This window comes from Megalobrama amblycephala, linkage group LG1, assembly GCF_018812025.1.
Source record: "Megalobrama amblycephala isolate DHTTF-2021 linkage group LG1, ASM1881202v1, whole genome shotgun sequence".
Taxonomy (NCBI): Eukaryota; Metazoa; Chordata; class Actinopteri; order Cypriniformes; family Xenocyprididae; genus Megalobrama; species Megalobrama amblycephala.
This window is the reverse complement of record NC_063044.1, coordinates 64,767,110-64,782,790: the sequence shown is the minus strand read 5'-3', so window position 1 is coordinate 64,782,790 and position 15,681 is coordinate 64,767,110. Positions and strand designations below refer to the sequence as shown.

Here is a 15,681-nt window from a genome sequence, read left to right as displayed (position 1 = left end):
AGTGAAATAAATCAACTTTTTGATGATATTCTAATTATATGACCAGCACCTATATGTATATGTATCTGTGTGTATATATAATAAAATATAATTCCAATCTTTGTTATCAACATCATGAAGTGAATTAAATATTGCATTACATCATGTTTTCCCAGCCTGGGGTTGGTGATTAAGTTTGAGTTTAATGAAAAGCTATTTATTAAATCATGAAAATGTAAAGTTAAAATAAATAATTATAAAATAAAATCAAAACACTTAAGATTAAATATTTGTTTACCTGTTGGGGAAAAATTTGTGAATTCCTGCATTGTGTAAATATAAAATGTAAATATATGTATATGTAAATATACATATGAAGTATTTTAAATATGAAGTATTTTAAAATGTAATATAATCTAATTACAAGTACTCAATTTTTGGAAATTGATTACGTAATTCCAGATTATCCAGATTTCTTTTTCAAATACATGCTGTTCTCAGGGATGGGCAAAAATACATCAAAATGTATTTTAAAATAAAATACAAAATACCTTAATTTTAAATGTATCAAAATAAACTACAAAATACAGCAGCCAAACCATGTATCAAAATAAACTACTGTATTTTTGTATTTTGAAAATACTACAAAATACTTTTACAAGGGAGCATGAAATTTCTTTGCAAACCTTTCATCAGCTGGCCCATTTGATCTATCCCTTCACCATTACACTGACTTGATTAAGTAAACAATGTTTGATAGCAACAGTTTTTCTTTGCCCGAGTCATGCAATAAATCTGACATATGCAACCAGTTAAAGGCACAAATATGCAGGATTTTTAGATTAAAATATTCAAAAACCACTAAAACAATGTTATATTTTTTTGTTGACTTGTGTACTTACATTATCCCAAATGTTCCCAAGAAATTCTAAATAAGCAAGAGAAATAAGCTATTTTAACCAGGACACACACCGTGTCCTTGTGTCGCCTATCAATGACATCATTACCCTCGATTTCCCATTTTATTTTGTCAAAAACCATGGAAACATCAAAGACACTTTAGTACTGTATATTATGAGTTTTATTAGACAGGGAAGCAACAGTTTGGATACATTCATTGACAGAAAACTCATCATGTTATATCGCTTAACACATTAAGGGCCAGATTTACTAAACGGGGCAAATTACCGTGAGAGTGCAATTCCACAGATGTGTTGATGGGACTGGCAAGTTTTGCACGTGATCTGCTGACATGCAAATATAGGCCAACATAGTTTGGCAAACGATATGTTCGGATAAGGTCTTACTTTGGCATTTCAAAGAAATTAATAAACCTTCTACGCGCTCTCTGTTCTCTGCGGTGTCTCCTCCTAACAGCAACAATTGCAGCCATGTCACAAAATGTGTTCAGACATGCTTTTTTAGGGCATTAAATAATGGTGTAAATACCAATTGACGAGCGCAAACATTAGTAAATCGCATTGTGTGATTCATTTAAATACTCTCCTCCCATAAGTTTTGGATCTGAAAGGGAAACTCCTAAAAATGCATATGCAATAAGGTCAGCTGCAAACACAACTCGGTCCATGCGTTTTCAGCGCTAATTTTATACTGCGTGTCTTTAGTAAATCCCGACAGTAGTTTTTTAACATCAAAAGAGGCTGTTAGTAAATCTGGCCCTAAGTCTTTTTGTTTGAATCTCGTTTTCTTGATTTATCGTGAGTACCATGTTTTACCATGACTAATATTGATCTAGCTTACTGCAGTGTGCCTCATAGTAGCACTATACCAACTTTCAACACACAAATGTATCTAATATGATAAGCAGCGCTGCTTTACCCTATGTGCACATGACCGGAAGAAGTGGAAGCGGTGACTATGGCATAATAAAAGATCCGCTGCTGTCGAGCTGTGTGTCGCACTCGTCTCTCATTAGTAATCGCTCCAGTGGGTTTGTTACTGCTGTCATAGCACTCGGTTCTGCCCTGCTTCATACTACAGTAACGTTAATAATCTCTCCATAAACATGATTTCTGCCTAAGTCCTGTCCCAATTCTTTTCCACCGGCTATAGACGACAAGACAAAACATCCCATGATTCCGTGAAATCAAGGTATCATCGAGGTTTGCCTTTGTTTTGAATTAGCGATATTTAGAGGCAAAAATTTACATATTGTGGCTTTAACAGAACAAATATTCACATATCCTTGTGATCTCCCAGATGAAGGTTAGTTTTAAAGTAACCAAAAGTATAATGTTTGCAAATGACTCATAATTGTATCCTAATTTAGTTACTTGGTGTTTGGTAATGAAGGGCATACTTTGCATCAGCAACACTGACTCAATGACAAACAAGTCATTCATAAGAAGACAACTGATGGCACTTGTATTCATAGCAACTAGTTTTTAACCAATTAATCGTTTGATTGTTAATCATAAATATAGGGGGTTGCTGCTCTGTAATGTTTTCAAGAACATTATGTAAATTAGTATACTATTTATCCTAGGCTACCAAAATGAACACCAAAACTTAACATGAACTCTCTGCAAACTATAGAGTAGGCACCAATTTTATGATGTCATCATGTCGACTTCTTACAAAGTATTTTACAGTATTTTAAAAATACAAAAATACAAAACACTAAAGTATTTTGATACAAAATACAAAGCCATTTTCATCAACCCTATCAAATACAAATTACAAAATACTATTTTGTATTTGAAATACGTATTTGAAATACATGTATCATAAATACTGCCCATCCCTGGCTGTTCTTTTGAAATTTATATCATGAAAGAATTCTGAAAAACTGCATCACAGTTCCTACAAAATACTAAGCAGCACAACCGTTTTTAACTGTGAAAATAAGAAATGTTTATTGAGCAGCAAATCAGCATATTAGAATAATTTCTGAATGATCAAGTGACGCTGAAGCTGGAGAAGATGCTGAAAATTCAGATTTGCATCACAGAATAATGCATTTTAAAATATATGAAACTAGAAAGGTTTTAATTTGTAATACTATTTGAACTAGTGGTTTTCAGATTTTTGATCAAATAAATGCCGCCTCTGTGAGCATAAGAGACTTTTCAAAAACATTTTAATTTTGTTACAAAGTCAACTGGTACTCTGAACTATTCATGATTCCCTCAGCTTGGTGCCACCACCATGTTTCTCCATGGGTATGGTGTTCTTTTGCCGATGTTCATTGTTATTTTTCATTGTGCCAATGTTGCACACACAGAAGAGGCGGAGACTTCTGGTGGCACATATATTGTTTTATTGCTGTAAAAACACATAAACAGAGATAGGAATTAGTTATTTTCAACTGTTTATCAGTGACTGCCAGAGTGGCTTCTTCATATATAAATGAAGCTCTATGTCCTGAAACTCACTTTGCACAATCTTATGACACTACATCAAAAGAAAATAAGAATATATTGCTGTATACTGTCTGTAACACATTAACATTTCCATTACATCAGACAGACAATAATACTCAATACTCAATAAACATACACAAACGGTGTATAAGCACTTAGTTTCCTTTTTAGTATGCTATGTCTCTCTGTGTGCTCTGTTATAAACGATCTGTATCAGCAATTTATTTATTCCTAACCCATGACAGGTTTACAGAACACAAACGTAACAATAAACAAATATAAACTCTTTCATAACCAATTATTACAATTATATTGTAATACTAACAACATTAAGCAATATGATTATGTTGCTGTAATATCTCGCGGCCTCCACCAGCCCAGCGGAGTCGGCCGCCTCCCAGCCGCGATTGCGCAATCCATCGCGCGGGCGCCGCCGGCCGCATCTCAACCGTTAAATTTATCGAATTAATATACAAATTCATCAAACTAACACATATAACTAACGTATAACATTTTATGAACACAAACTGTGATGCCACATCACTCATCTTACCTGTAAAAACACATAAACAGAGATAGGAATTAGTTATTTTCAACTGTTTATCAGTGACTGCCAGAGTGGCTTCTTCATATATAAATTAAGCTCTATGTCCTGCGGCTCACGATCGCCCTCTAGCGTCACCCGCCAGCGTCTACAGGTCTACGTGATGTTCAAGTTGGCATCATTGCACAATACTATATACAAATATATTTTGATATACATTTAACACAAGAACCATATTTTACAAATGACAACTAATAATATTAATGATAAGCAATACATACATAACTACTTGAGTTCATACCACTACACCAAACATACCTTTTACAGTTTTGGCCAAAAGGTTCAATCTTGGTCTCATCAGACCATAACACATTTTTCCACATGGTTTTGGGAGACTGAATATATGTTTTTGGAAAATAGAGCTGGATGGGTTTTTTTTAGTCAATATAGGCTTGCATTTTGCCACCCTGCCCCACAGCCCAGAGAGATGGAGAATACGGGAGATAGTTGTCACATGTAGGAGGCAACCAGTACTTGCCTGAAAGAGCTGCAACTCTTTTAATATGTTGCTAGGTTTCTTAACAGCCTCCCTGACCTAGTTTTCTCTTTGTCTTCTAATAATGTCACTGTTGTGCCATACTTGATCCATTTGTTGATGACCGTCTTTGCTGTGATTCCATGGTATATCTAATGCCTTGGGAAAAAAAATTGTAGCCCTCACCTGAGCACTACCTTTCAACAATGAGATTACGCTGATGCTTCATGAGCTCTTTGTGGCCCGTGACTCTTCTAGCAGCACGCAACCAAGAAGAATCAGAAAAATCTTACAAAAACAGCTGAGATTTATTTTGAATCACTTCAGGTGAAAACAGTCATGCACTATTTCACATGAGCATGGTTAGTTAATTCTGAACATAGCCAATTACGGAAGGGTGTGCACACTTATACAGTTTGGTTATTTTTATCTTTTTTTCTTTGAAATGTGTCACTTTGGTTTTCAGTGGCGCTACATAGGTTATATTTTTTACATTAAAGGGTTAGTTCACCCAAAAATGAAAATTCTGTCATTTATTACTCACCCTCATGCTGTTCCACACCCGTAAGACCTTCGTTAATCTTCGGAACACAAATTAAGGTATTTTTGTTGAAATCCGATGGCTCCATGAGGCCTGCATAGGGAGCAATGACATTTCCTCTCTCAAGATCCATTAATGTACTAAAAACATATTTAAATCAGTTCATGTGAGTACAGTGGTTCAATATTAATATTATAAAGCGATGAGAATATTTTTGGTGCGCCACAAAAAATAAAAAATAAAAAAAAATAACGAATTATATAGTGAAGGCCGATTTCAAAACACTGCTTCAGGAAGCTTCGGAGCATAACGAATCAGCGTGACAAATCAGCTGTTCGGAGCGCCAAAGTCACGTGATTTCAGCAGTTTGGCGGTTTGACACGCGATCCGAATCATGATTCGACATGCTGATTCATAATGCTCCGAAGCTTCCTGAAGCAGTGTTTTGAAATCAGCCATCACTAAAGTCGTTATTTTGTTTTTTTGGTGCACCAAAAATATTCTCGTCGTTTTATAATATTAATATTGAACCACTGTACTTATATGAACTGATTTAAACATGTTTTTAGTACATTGATGGATCTTGAGAGAGGAAATGTCATTGCTGGCTATGGAGGCCTCACTGAGTCATCGGATTTCAACAAAAATATCTTAATTTCTGTTCCGAAGATTAACGAAGGTCTTACGGGTGTGGAACGGCATTAGGGTAAGTAATAAATGACAGAATTTTCATTTTTGGGTGAACTAACCCTTTAAGGATGCAAAAGTCCTGATATGATTTATCATAGTTTCATTTTTTACATCACAAAAACCAGCTGTTTTAACAGCTTCCAGAAATACTTGATTCTTTTGGGTCAATCAATTGTCAAATATTTCTGAATAATGACAAACCTAACTTAACTACAATACTGTGGTCATGCGTTGTCTTTCCACAGTCTGCAGAAGTAACTCAACTCAGACTCAAATACAGTTACCCCATCACCCCTTTGTATTTTTGTCTTTGTTCCCCACAGGTAGCAGAAGTCTTCTAGGTTGTGGGCACATTTTGACCCCGTCGAAGCCTTTCGCGTCAAAAGCAACGCAGCCCTGCGTTTCAACAAAGCACACGCTCAGCTACATGGCCGTGCACACTTTGGCAGTTTGAAAAGCCGTTTCCAGTGCCTCCGTGACATCGGCCCCATTCAGTCACCTGAGTTGGTGGCATGCACCATCAAAGCCTGCTGTGTCCTGCACAACATCTGCAAGAAGTTCTCTGTGCCGTTACCCTTGGATTTTAGCACAGAACCGCTCCATCCACCATCAGAGGTGGTGAACATCCTGGCAGAGCAGCCATTTGACTACATGGAAGACACTAAAGAGGAGATGATAGAAATGTTTTTTAATACTGCCGAAGATGGAAACGAATGAGATGTGACCAGCTGTGTGAAAGAACAGTTATGATAGCAAGAAGCCAGAAACCCTTAGTTTAAACCATGTACTGAATTCTATGAATGAAGTGAACACAGACAAATGCATGCTGTAATACTAGTTGATTCTTCATATACATAAGCTTTATTCAGCTAATCAATAATTGACAAGTTAATGCTAATACACTAATATTCGTTAACATGTGATATGAATAAAAACAAAATGTTTGTTTATGGAAGGCCATAAACCAAGCTGACACAATAATACAAGTCTGTTACAAAAAAAAATAATAATAATAATAATATTGCAGTGGTACCATAATTCAGTGATGTTATCTGTAATATCATGGTTCTTTGACAGAGCATCCTACTAATTAATTACCTTATTTATGTATACCAAAAAAGTGTCATGGAATTGCCATGGTCATGTCCAAAAAAATAATTATAGTACCATGTCCAAAGAAAGATGTTAATACCTGGTAATTTAATAATTTGTGAGGTAATTATGTCTGGAATCATATCACATTGTGCCTGGTTAGGACACGTTTACACGACACCACTTTCAACTAAAAAAAAGGGACACTTTTTATCCATTTGGGCCTTTCATTTATTTGCACGACAATGCATTTTGGTGGCCTGAAAACTTTAAAATGTGTTTCAAATTATACCATTATAGTTTCTGTGTAAACTACAGAAATGTGAACTTGGTGACATCATGCACATGTGTATTATGTGTTCATTCTGTAGGCGTGTACTGTTTGTTTATGAAGGGACATCACCAACTACTTGCCTGGCATGCAAAATAAAGTGTTTTTAAAAATTTCTGCAGATCCGTGTGAACAGGGATTGGTTTGACAATGCTGTCGTTCTGTACGCAAAACTTTTCAAAACTGCGAAGAAAAAATAATTTGTTTGTAGTACATTGTTGTCGTGTAAACGTACCCTTAGTCCATGACTTTTGCTTTGAGTATATTTAAGAATATAGTATTCTTAATTAGGACAGCTCAGTATTTGTACAATATTAACAGCAGATTGATTTAAATGTTAAGTGCTTAAATTTCAGTTCTTACTAAAGTGACTTGCAGTGCAAAAAAAAAAAAAAAATCACATTACTGGCAAACACCAAAACCCATAACTCGCATGATTTACCAAAGCACAACGTGTTCCCAGACAAACATCCTTTGGTGGTTCCAGAACAATGTTCCCATCAAACAACTCCATCGCTCTAAACTTTCATGGGCAAAATACAGTCATTTCAATACATGATCTGGAATTTTCCGTGCACATTTTGCAATGGGTTCAAGTTGGTCACATGAATTTGCAGCGTAAATTAACATACATTTTATGCCTAATTTGAAAGTGACTTAAATATGACTGAAATGGCTGACCGCTCCTTAACCCTAAAATCTGGTGTTTTTTTCTTTCTTTCTGTGGAATACAAGCGTATTAAGAAATTGAAGAATGAAGAATCTTTGGTAACACTTTACTTGAAGGGGTGTGCATAAGACTGACATGACACCTTCATAATCATGACATGACACGTGTCATGAATATGAAGGAGGTTTTATGAATGTTTATGACAACTGTCATTAAGTGTCATTCGCTCAATTATGTCATTTTTAATGCAAAGATGACATTGTTTGAGATGTCCGAGTTATGACAACTTGACATAAACCAATACATCGTAACCTGTCAGTGTGTTTGTCATGACAACTTGACATCATTTAGCTTTATCGGTTAACATTACATTAAACTGTCATGTCGTTGGTTTTGACATGAGGCCATTATAATAGTGTCATAAATATGTATCTTGAGCTCAAGTACAGTGGTACAAATTGAACTTGTCATTAAAATGTCATTAAGTGACAATACTCTGACAAATAATTTTATAACAGCGTCATGACTATTTTTCATTTCATGTTTTTTTTTGTTTTTGTTTTTTGTTTTTTTAAGTTTCCCCCAACAGAAGGTCAGATAATAGACAATTTCAAATTTCGTAAAAAAGATGACACTGTTATAAAATAATGGTAACACTTTATTTTAGGGTCTTTTAACTAGTTGCTTATTACTATTAGCATTCATATGGCTAAAATATTGACTGTTTATTAGTACTTATAAAGCACATATTAATGCCTTATTCTGCATGATCTTATTCTACATTCTTAATCCTACCCAATACCTAAACCTAACAATTAACTAAGCAGTAAATTAAGAGTTTATTGAGGGAAAAGTCATAGTTAATCGTTTATATATGTGTTCCCTATACTGAAGTGTTACCAAAATAATGTAATGTAATGTTAACCCATAAAGCTAAGTAGTTTTTTAAGTTTGATAATTAATCTGCTATGTCATGTTTATGACAGGTTATGATGTTTTGCTAATGTCACGTTGTCATGACAAAGACACTGACAGGTTATGATGTGTTGGTTTTTGTCAAGTTGTCGTAACAAAGACATCTCAAACAATGTCATCTTTGCATTAAAAATGACATAATTGAGCGAATTACATTTAATGACAGTTGTCATAAACATGCATAAAACCTCCTTCATATTCATGACACATGTCATGTCAAGATTATGAAGGTGTCATGTCAGTCTTATGCACACCCCTTCAAGTAAAGTGTTACCGAATCTTTTTCTGATCTTTTCATACAACAACGGCTCACAGTAACCATGACAAACAAACAAATCTTTCCTTCCCCTGCAGCTCTCAAATATCATTCTCTATTTCACATACAGATTTGAAATGATTTAAATCAGGGGTGCCCAATCTTGTTCCTGGAGATCTATCTTCCTGTGAAGTTCTTCTCCAAACTCTGATTAAACACACCATGGTCTGTGTCCAAAATCTCATACTTTGAGTAAGTACTTAAAACAGCTCAAAAAAAAGTATGTTCTATATAGTATTTTGTCGACTACTGTGAATTTGGAAGCAGTTCTTTTGTGACATACTGACATTGATTTCATTTTTTTTTTTTTTTTTTTTTGGGGAAATAAGTGCTACCTGACTAGGGAAAAAAAAAAAAAAAACTGAGAAAGAAGGCTGTTGTCTTCCCTTTTGCCAAATAGGTAAGAAAACACCCATAATGCACTGGGCATGCTGCTGTCCAAGGCCACTCCCACCAGTCTGCTATGGATACGTTTACCAGAGTCAAAACCACCTTGCTTTAGTAGGAAATACTTCTTAGCAAACTTTTTTTGTATTGTTACTGGGTGCAAGATGTCAAAGATTAAACATTTAGCAGAAGTTCGTTACTTTCAGTTGCCAGTGAAGGATCCAGCGCATTGTAAGCAGTGGCTAAAAAATACAAAGATTCATAAATATGGAGAGAATGCTGTGACAGAAAATCTGAAAAACCTCTTTGTAGTTAACATTTTAAATCTCATACTTTGAGTAGGTACTCATTTTGAATAAATAATTACTTCACAAACGCTAATAAAAAGTATGTTATATAAAGTATAAATGTGTGTAGTTCATCTGGGTACTATTTTATGAGTACTGTAAATTTGGACATTTCTTTTGTCATATACTGTTTATCTCCTAGCAGGGAAGTGTGTGATTTCGGATGCAGCCATAATCTTCAGGAACACTTGATAATTACATACGGGTGTTAGATAGGGCTAGGAACAGGAATGGGCAACCCTGATATAAATATATGACACATTTTTTTGTCTTTAGTTGAACTATTCCTTTAAAGCTTGTTAAGCAACAGACAGCTAAGAATACATGTCTCTGGCATAATGGAAAAATATAGTGGAAAAATACTTTAATTGTTGGTCATGGTTTTTAGCATCCATCTTAAAACAAATAAAATTAAACTGATATAGTCAGTTAAATTAAATAGACTCTCTTGTATATCAATTTTAGAATAGCAAATATCTAATTGTTTAAAAAGTAATGTGCAAAAAAGCAGTGCTAAGTACAGCTCAAGCAAAAATTGAACATAAAAAACAAGGCTATATACACATATATTTAGATGAATAAAGACTGGCAGTAAAGTTTAAATGGTCCCACTTTATATTATGTGGCCTTAACTACTATGTACTTACATCAAAAAATAAGTACAATGTACTTATTGGGTTCATATTGATTTGCAAAACACATTTGCAGCTATTGAGGTGGAGTACGGGTAAGGTTAAGGAAAGCTTTGGTGGTATGGGTAGGTTTAAGGGTAGGGGTAAGGGTTAAGGGATGGGTCAACAGTGTAATTATAAATGTAATTACAGAAATTAATTACAGATGTAATTACATGCAGGTGTTTTTTAAAATATAAGTACAATGTAAAAACATGTATGTACACAATAAGTGCATTGTATCAAATGATTAATTTAAATGTAAATACATAGTAGTTAAGGCCACTTAATATAAAGTGGGACCGTTTAAATGGTAAACTCTTAGGCCTGGTTTCACAAACAAAGCTTAGATTAAGCCAGGATTAGGACTTAGTTTATTTCGGATATTTAAGTAGCTTTTATAAATGTGCCTTAGAAAAAAGAAAAAAAACATTACTGGTGTGTATCTTAAGACAAAACAATGGCACTGAGATATTTTAAAATATGCCTTCTCAGCCTTGTCTGTGAAACCGGGGGTTAGTGCTTTATAGCTTAAGCACAGAATACTACTATTTTTCAGTCCTGTTAGCAGTGGAGTATTATTATTAATATTATTATTATTATTTTAAATAAATTAATTATAATAACAAATGTACATATGGTGTGAAATATTTCATTTAATGTTTTGAAAGTCATGCTGAAAATATACCACTGTGGTTTTCAAGATTGTGCTAACAAATTCCATGACTGTTTTTGATTGTACGTTGTTATTATTATAAGAACACTATTTTGCTAACCATATGTGAATAATGTTACATTTTAAGATGTTCTTTTAATTTTGCTCATATTTTACTTCCATTTTCATATTGTCTTAATGCTATTGCATTGACATAGATCATGTCTGAGTTTTCATAGAGAGGCTCTGACTTAGCCACGCCTTTGGGTTGCAGAGAATCCATGATGCACTGGTGCAGGAACACGTACTGAGACTGTAAGAGACAGAGAGGAGAAGCATAAGACACTTGAAGATGGTGAAAGTTGTCTGCCATACAGGGATACACATCTCTTAGTCTTAATTTCCAAGTGATAATATTAAACCTTATACCAAAGTGTTTTTTAATGACCTTCAAACTCATAATCAAAAGAAGCATGCCTTGAGAACCTGGTTAGAGTAACTGCTGCTACACTTGTAGAAAAATATGTACTATATTACTGCATTTTGCTATGAATTCTAGGAGCTGCTGTCAAGTTGGAAAACTTAAACCGCTGGACAAACTGGGTTTTCAATAAAACTGGTCTGAGGGAGGGTGCTACCTGACTAGAAAAAAAACCTGAAAGCTGTGGTCTTCCCTTTTGCCAAATAGGTAGGAAAACTTCCCATAATGCACTGGGCATGTTGCTGTCCAGGCCACTCCCACCAGTCTGCTATGGATACATTTACCAGAGTCAAAACCACCTTGCTTTAGTAGGAAATACTGCTTAGCAAACTTTTAGTCATACTAGTTATGATTTGTATTGTTCCTGGGTGCAAGGAAATCTGAAAAAACCTCTGTGTTTGTAGTTAACATTTCAAAATGGATGACCACGAACACAACACAGTTTTATGCCAAACATCATGTACAGGTAAGAAAGCTGTTGCCATAGTTTTCCATTTTTCTGCTTAAAGAGTACACATAGTCCGATACAATTTTCGGTGATAAACTTACCCTTACAATAACTGCTCTGTTAATAAACCTCTATGAATCTGACTGTCTGTGGGCAAAAATGTGGAAGTTTGCTGTGTGTGAGGGAAGTGGACTTTCACTGATGAATAAACGTGAATTTCTCAGTCCATGTAACATGAAGAATGAGTAAACATTGTTCATTTACATATACTATCGATATTGTAACCATACAAAGCGAGTTGCTAATCGGCAAAGTTGCACTTTAATTGTAGGGTTTTACCTGAATTGCTTGTCTTGACCTATTTGTTTCTGTATTTTTCATATAGTTATATTTGTTTTATTGCTATTTAAAGGGGTCATGAATTGAGAAATCAACTTTTCCTTGAGCTTTTGATATAAGAGGTCAACGTACTATAAGAATATCCAGTAAGTTTCAGAACTGAAAACTTCCTTGTTAGTCTAATAAAAAGCTTTTATTGAGACCAGACTCATCCTGGAATGTGCCCATCTATGACCTAGATAGATAAAACACTGCCTCTGCAGAAGAAATCAACACCTACTTTATCATTTCAACATTAGACCCGCCCACTGGCAGGTTGGTGAGATGACGAGGAGAGAAGAGTGATACAGGTCTAAAAATAATATTACCTTTCAAAGGATCCTAATGCGAGGAATATGGTTATTTATTTTCAACGTGTATGTCTTATTTATTTGTATTCGGTACATTTCACTATGGATTCTTTGGTAATTCAATTGCATTTCGGTGCAGGCTTTGCAAACAGAATTATAAATTATATATAGAAAGCGATAAAAGAACACTCCCTTAAAAATAGCTGGAGCTGTCAATCAAACAGCGCACGTTTATCAGTGACTGAGTTCTGGACTCACGCCAAAACTCCTGTTTTATTCAACGAATCACGTTTGCATTGTTAGTTATGATGGAAGCATTTGTTAGTGTACAGAAATTGAGTTGCAATGATGAGATCACTGCTTTCATGCACTCAACAACATGTCTGTGATCGGCTACAATGTTCATCACTGCAACCTTTCATGCCATGATCTAAATATAATGCCACAGATCTAAATGTAATGTTATGATAAACACTTTTCATGATTAGTTAACCTTGAGAGCTGTAATAGAAAAAAAAAAAAAAAAAAAAACGTGCTAAAAGTTTTCGAGATAGTAATACTTAGCTACATACATACATATTTCATATGCAAAGATGTTAGCCGATCACAGCAGTGGGCATTTACACTAAAGTCTCTCAGCAGACGCTCCTTAAAACAACAGTTTAAATAGGGCTAAAAGGGCTAAAATCAGGGTAGGAAAAAATATTTTTTTTCTAGATTGACAATTTTTGATGTAAAAAGCATACTAACATCATGAGTGCACCCTCAGTAAACATTATAAAACAACACAGTTCATGACCCCTTTAAAGTGTTTTCATTTCATGTTGCTTAGTTTTTTGTAAATTGTGTTATACAAGCAGCTGAACTTATTGGCATGAGTGCTGCAAAGGCCACTTTTGATCAATTTAAAACGAAAAAGCCAAAATTTGATATCCCAAAACATGCTAAATATTAATACATTAACATTTTTGGTGACACTTTATTTTAGGGTCTTTTAGTTGTTTATTAGCATGCATATTATTAGAATATTGGCTATTAATTAGAACTTATTAAGCACATTTTAATACCTTATTCTACATGACTGTATTCTACATTCTTAATCCTACCCAATACCTAAACTTAACAACTACCTTACTAACTATTAATAAGCAGTACATTCAGGGAGTTTATTAAGGGAAAAGTTGTAGTACTGTATATAGTTTATATGTGTTCCCTGTACTAAAGTATTACCACATTTTTAAAGTTCAAGTAGCTAGTTAAGTAGTTTAAATAATTGTAGCATTATTTCATGATATATTCCAGTTAAAAATATACATTCCTTTTTTCTTTTAAGGTAAAATTCTGGTGATCACAGCTGCCATTTTTAACAATTGTTTTTCAGACTCTATAAATGGCTTTGATTATTTTTTATTTTTTTTACTTTTTTTTATAGGTGTTTGAATCCTCTAGGAGAATGTTAGCCATAATTGAAATATATTCAACATTATCATAATAATCACCATAATAATAATAACACTCAGATCCAATTCATGCCAGATTGCCAATAAACCTCGTAATGCAAGGAATGTTAGCATCATGGACTAAAACGGTGTTACCTCAGTTTGCACCATAAGTGGCCGGCAGAATCTCATTTGCTGGACAAACGCTGCAATGCCCACTGCCTTTTCTCTGTCCAGCTGCTGCAGCAGAACGTCCAGTGCGATCAGCGTACCTGTCCGGCCCACTCCAGCACTAGATTATGGAGTGGATGAAGATGAGTATAAACATTTGCTTTAATCAAGTGGTTTGTTTAATAATGTTGTGCTGTCAGCTATCTGAATCAGTGTGACTCATGATTGGTGTCAAGTTAATGTTTGAGTTGGGTTTTAAAGTGTGTAGTGTTCACCTGCAGTGTACGACTGTTGGCCCTGCGGAGAAGGAACTCTCTATGTGTTGACGGACGAGTCCTCTGAATTGGATTAGCTCCTCTGTGCCAGAGGGAACACCATGATCCGGCCACGCTGTGAAGTGGAAGTGCTTCACTGTTCGTGTTTCAGAGGTGCTTTTCTATCATGTACAAAAATAGACAGAAACAGATTGTGTCTTCAGGTTATAGCTGCCCATGGATGCTTTCTGTTTATATTCATAAGTTAAAGGGCTCATATCAAAAGGTAAATGTGATTTCACCAAGTACAACATGTTCCTAAATCAACATGTTGATGCTGGAACAACACTCCAATCAACCAAGTCAGATTTGAGGGACAATTCTACAGTTTATGCCAAGTTTAGGCTTACACCCAGGGTTAGTTGCTTCTAAATTAGTGTTATTCACCTCTCATTTCCCTCTGATTTTAGGTATAAGTTATGAGTATGGTTAGGTTGGACTAAATTTTTGGGCTAGAATGTTGTCTAGGATCAACAAATTATGTTAATCCAGGAAAATGTCTTACTTGGCAAAGTTACAGTGACCCATATCACAGGGAATGAGATTTTTCTTTATCTTTTGAAATAAAATAGTTTAATATAATTTAAAAACATAACCCTTGGAACTTAAAACTTCCTCACAAATCACCATTTTAAGGCTGAAAGAGCTTGTGAAACCTTGAGAAGTTTGTGAAAATCGCATACATCCACATTTACATATCAACGATGCCTGTTTGGTGAACAGAAACTTGTCCTACCCAGTCACACTAAGTAATAATGAGAAAAAAGAATGAGCGTCTAATTTTTTAGCAGCACAGTTTAGCATGGACTGTATTAAAATCTGTCAGAACAGTGTTGGGGGTGGCAACATTACAAGTAACCCAAGTTACATAAACAGATTACTTTTTAAAATAACTTAAAAAAATTATTTTCATGATTTGTTATGACAACATTTTTTCTTAATATTTTGAGTAAAATAACATAATATTTTGAGTTTCTGTTGATTAAACCAATCGCCTTCATTGTATTAACTCACAATTTTAAT

At 34.6% G+C, this 15,681-nt stretch overlaps 1 pseudogene; it reads right to left on the bottom strand.

Annotated features, from left to right (window-relative positions):
* Window positions 1–10,858: 10,858 nt before the first annotated feature.
* The window catches only part of LOC125272757, a 32,506-nt pseudogene continuing 27,683 nt past the window's right edge, over window positions 10,859–15,681 (bottom strand).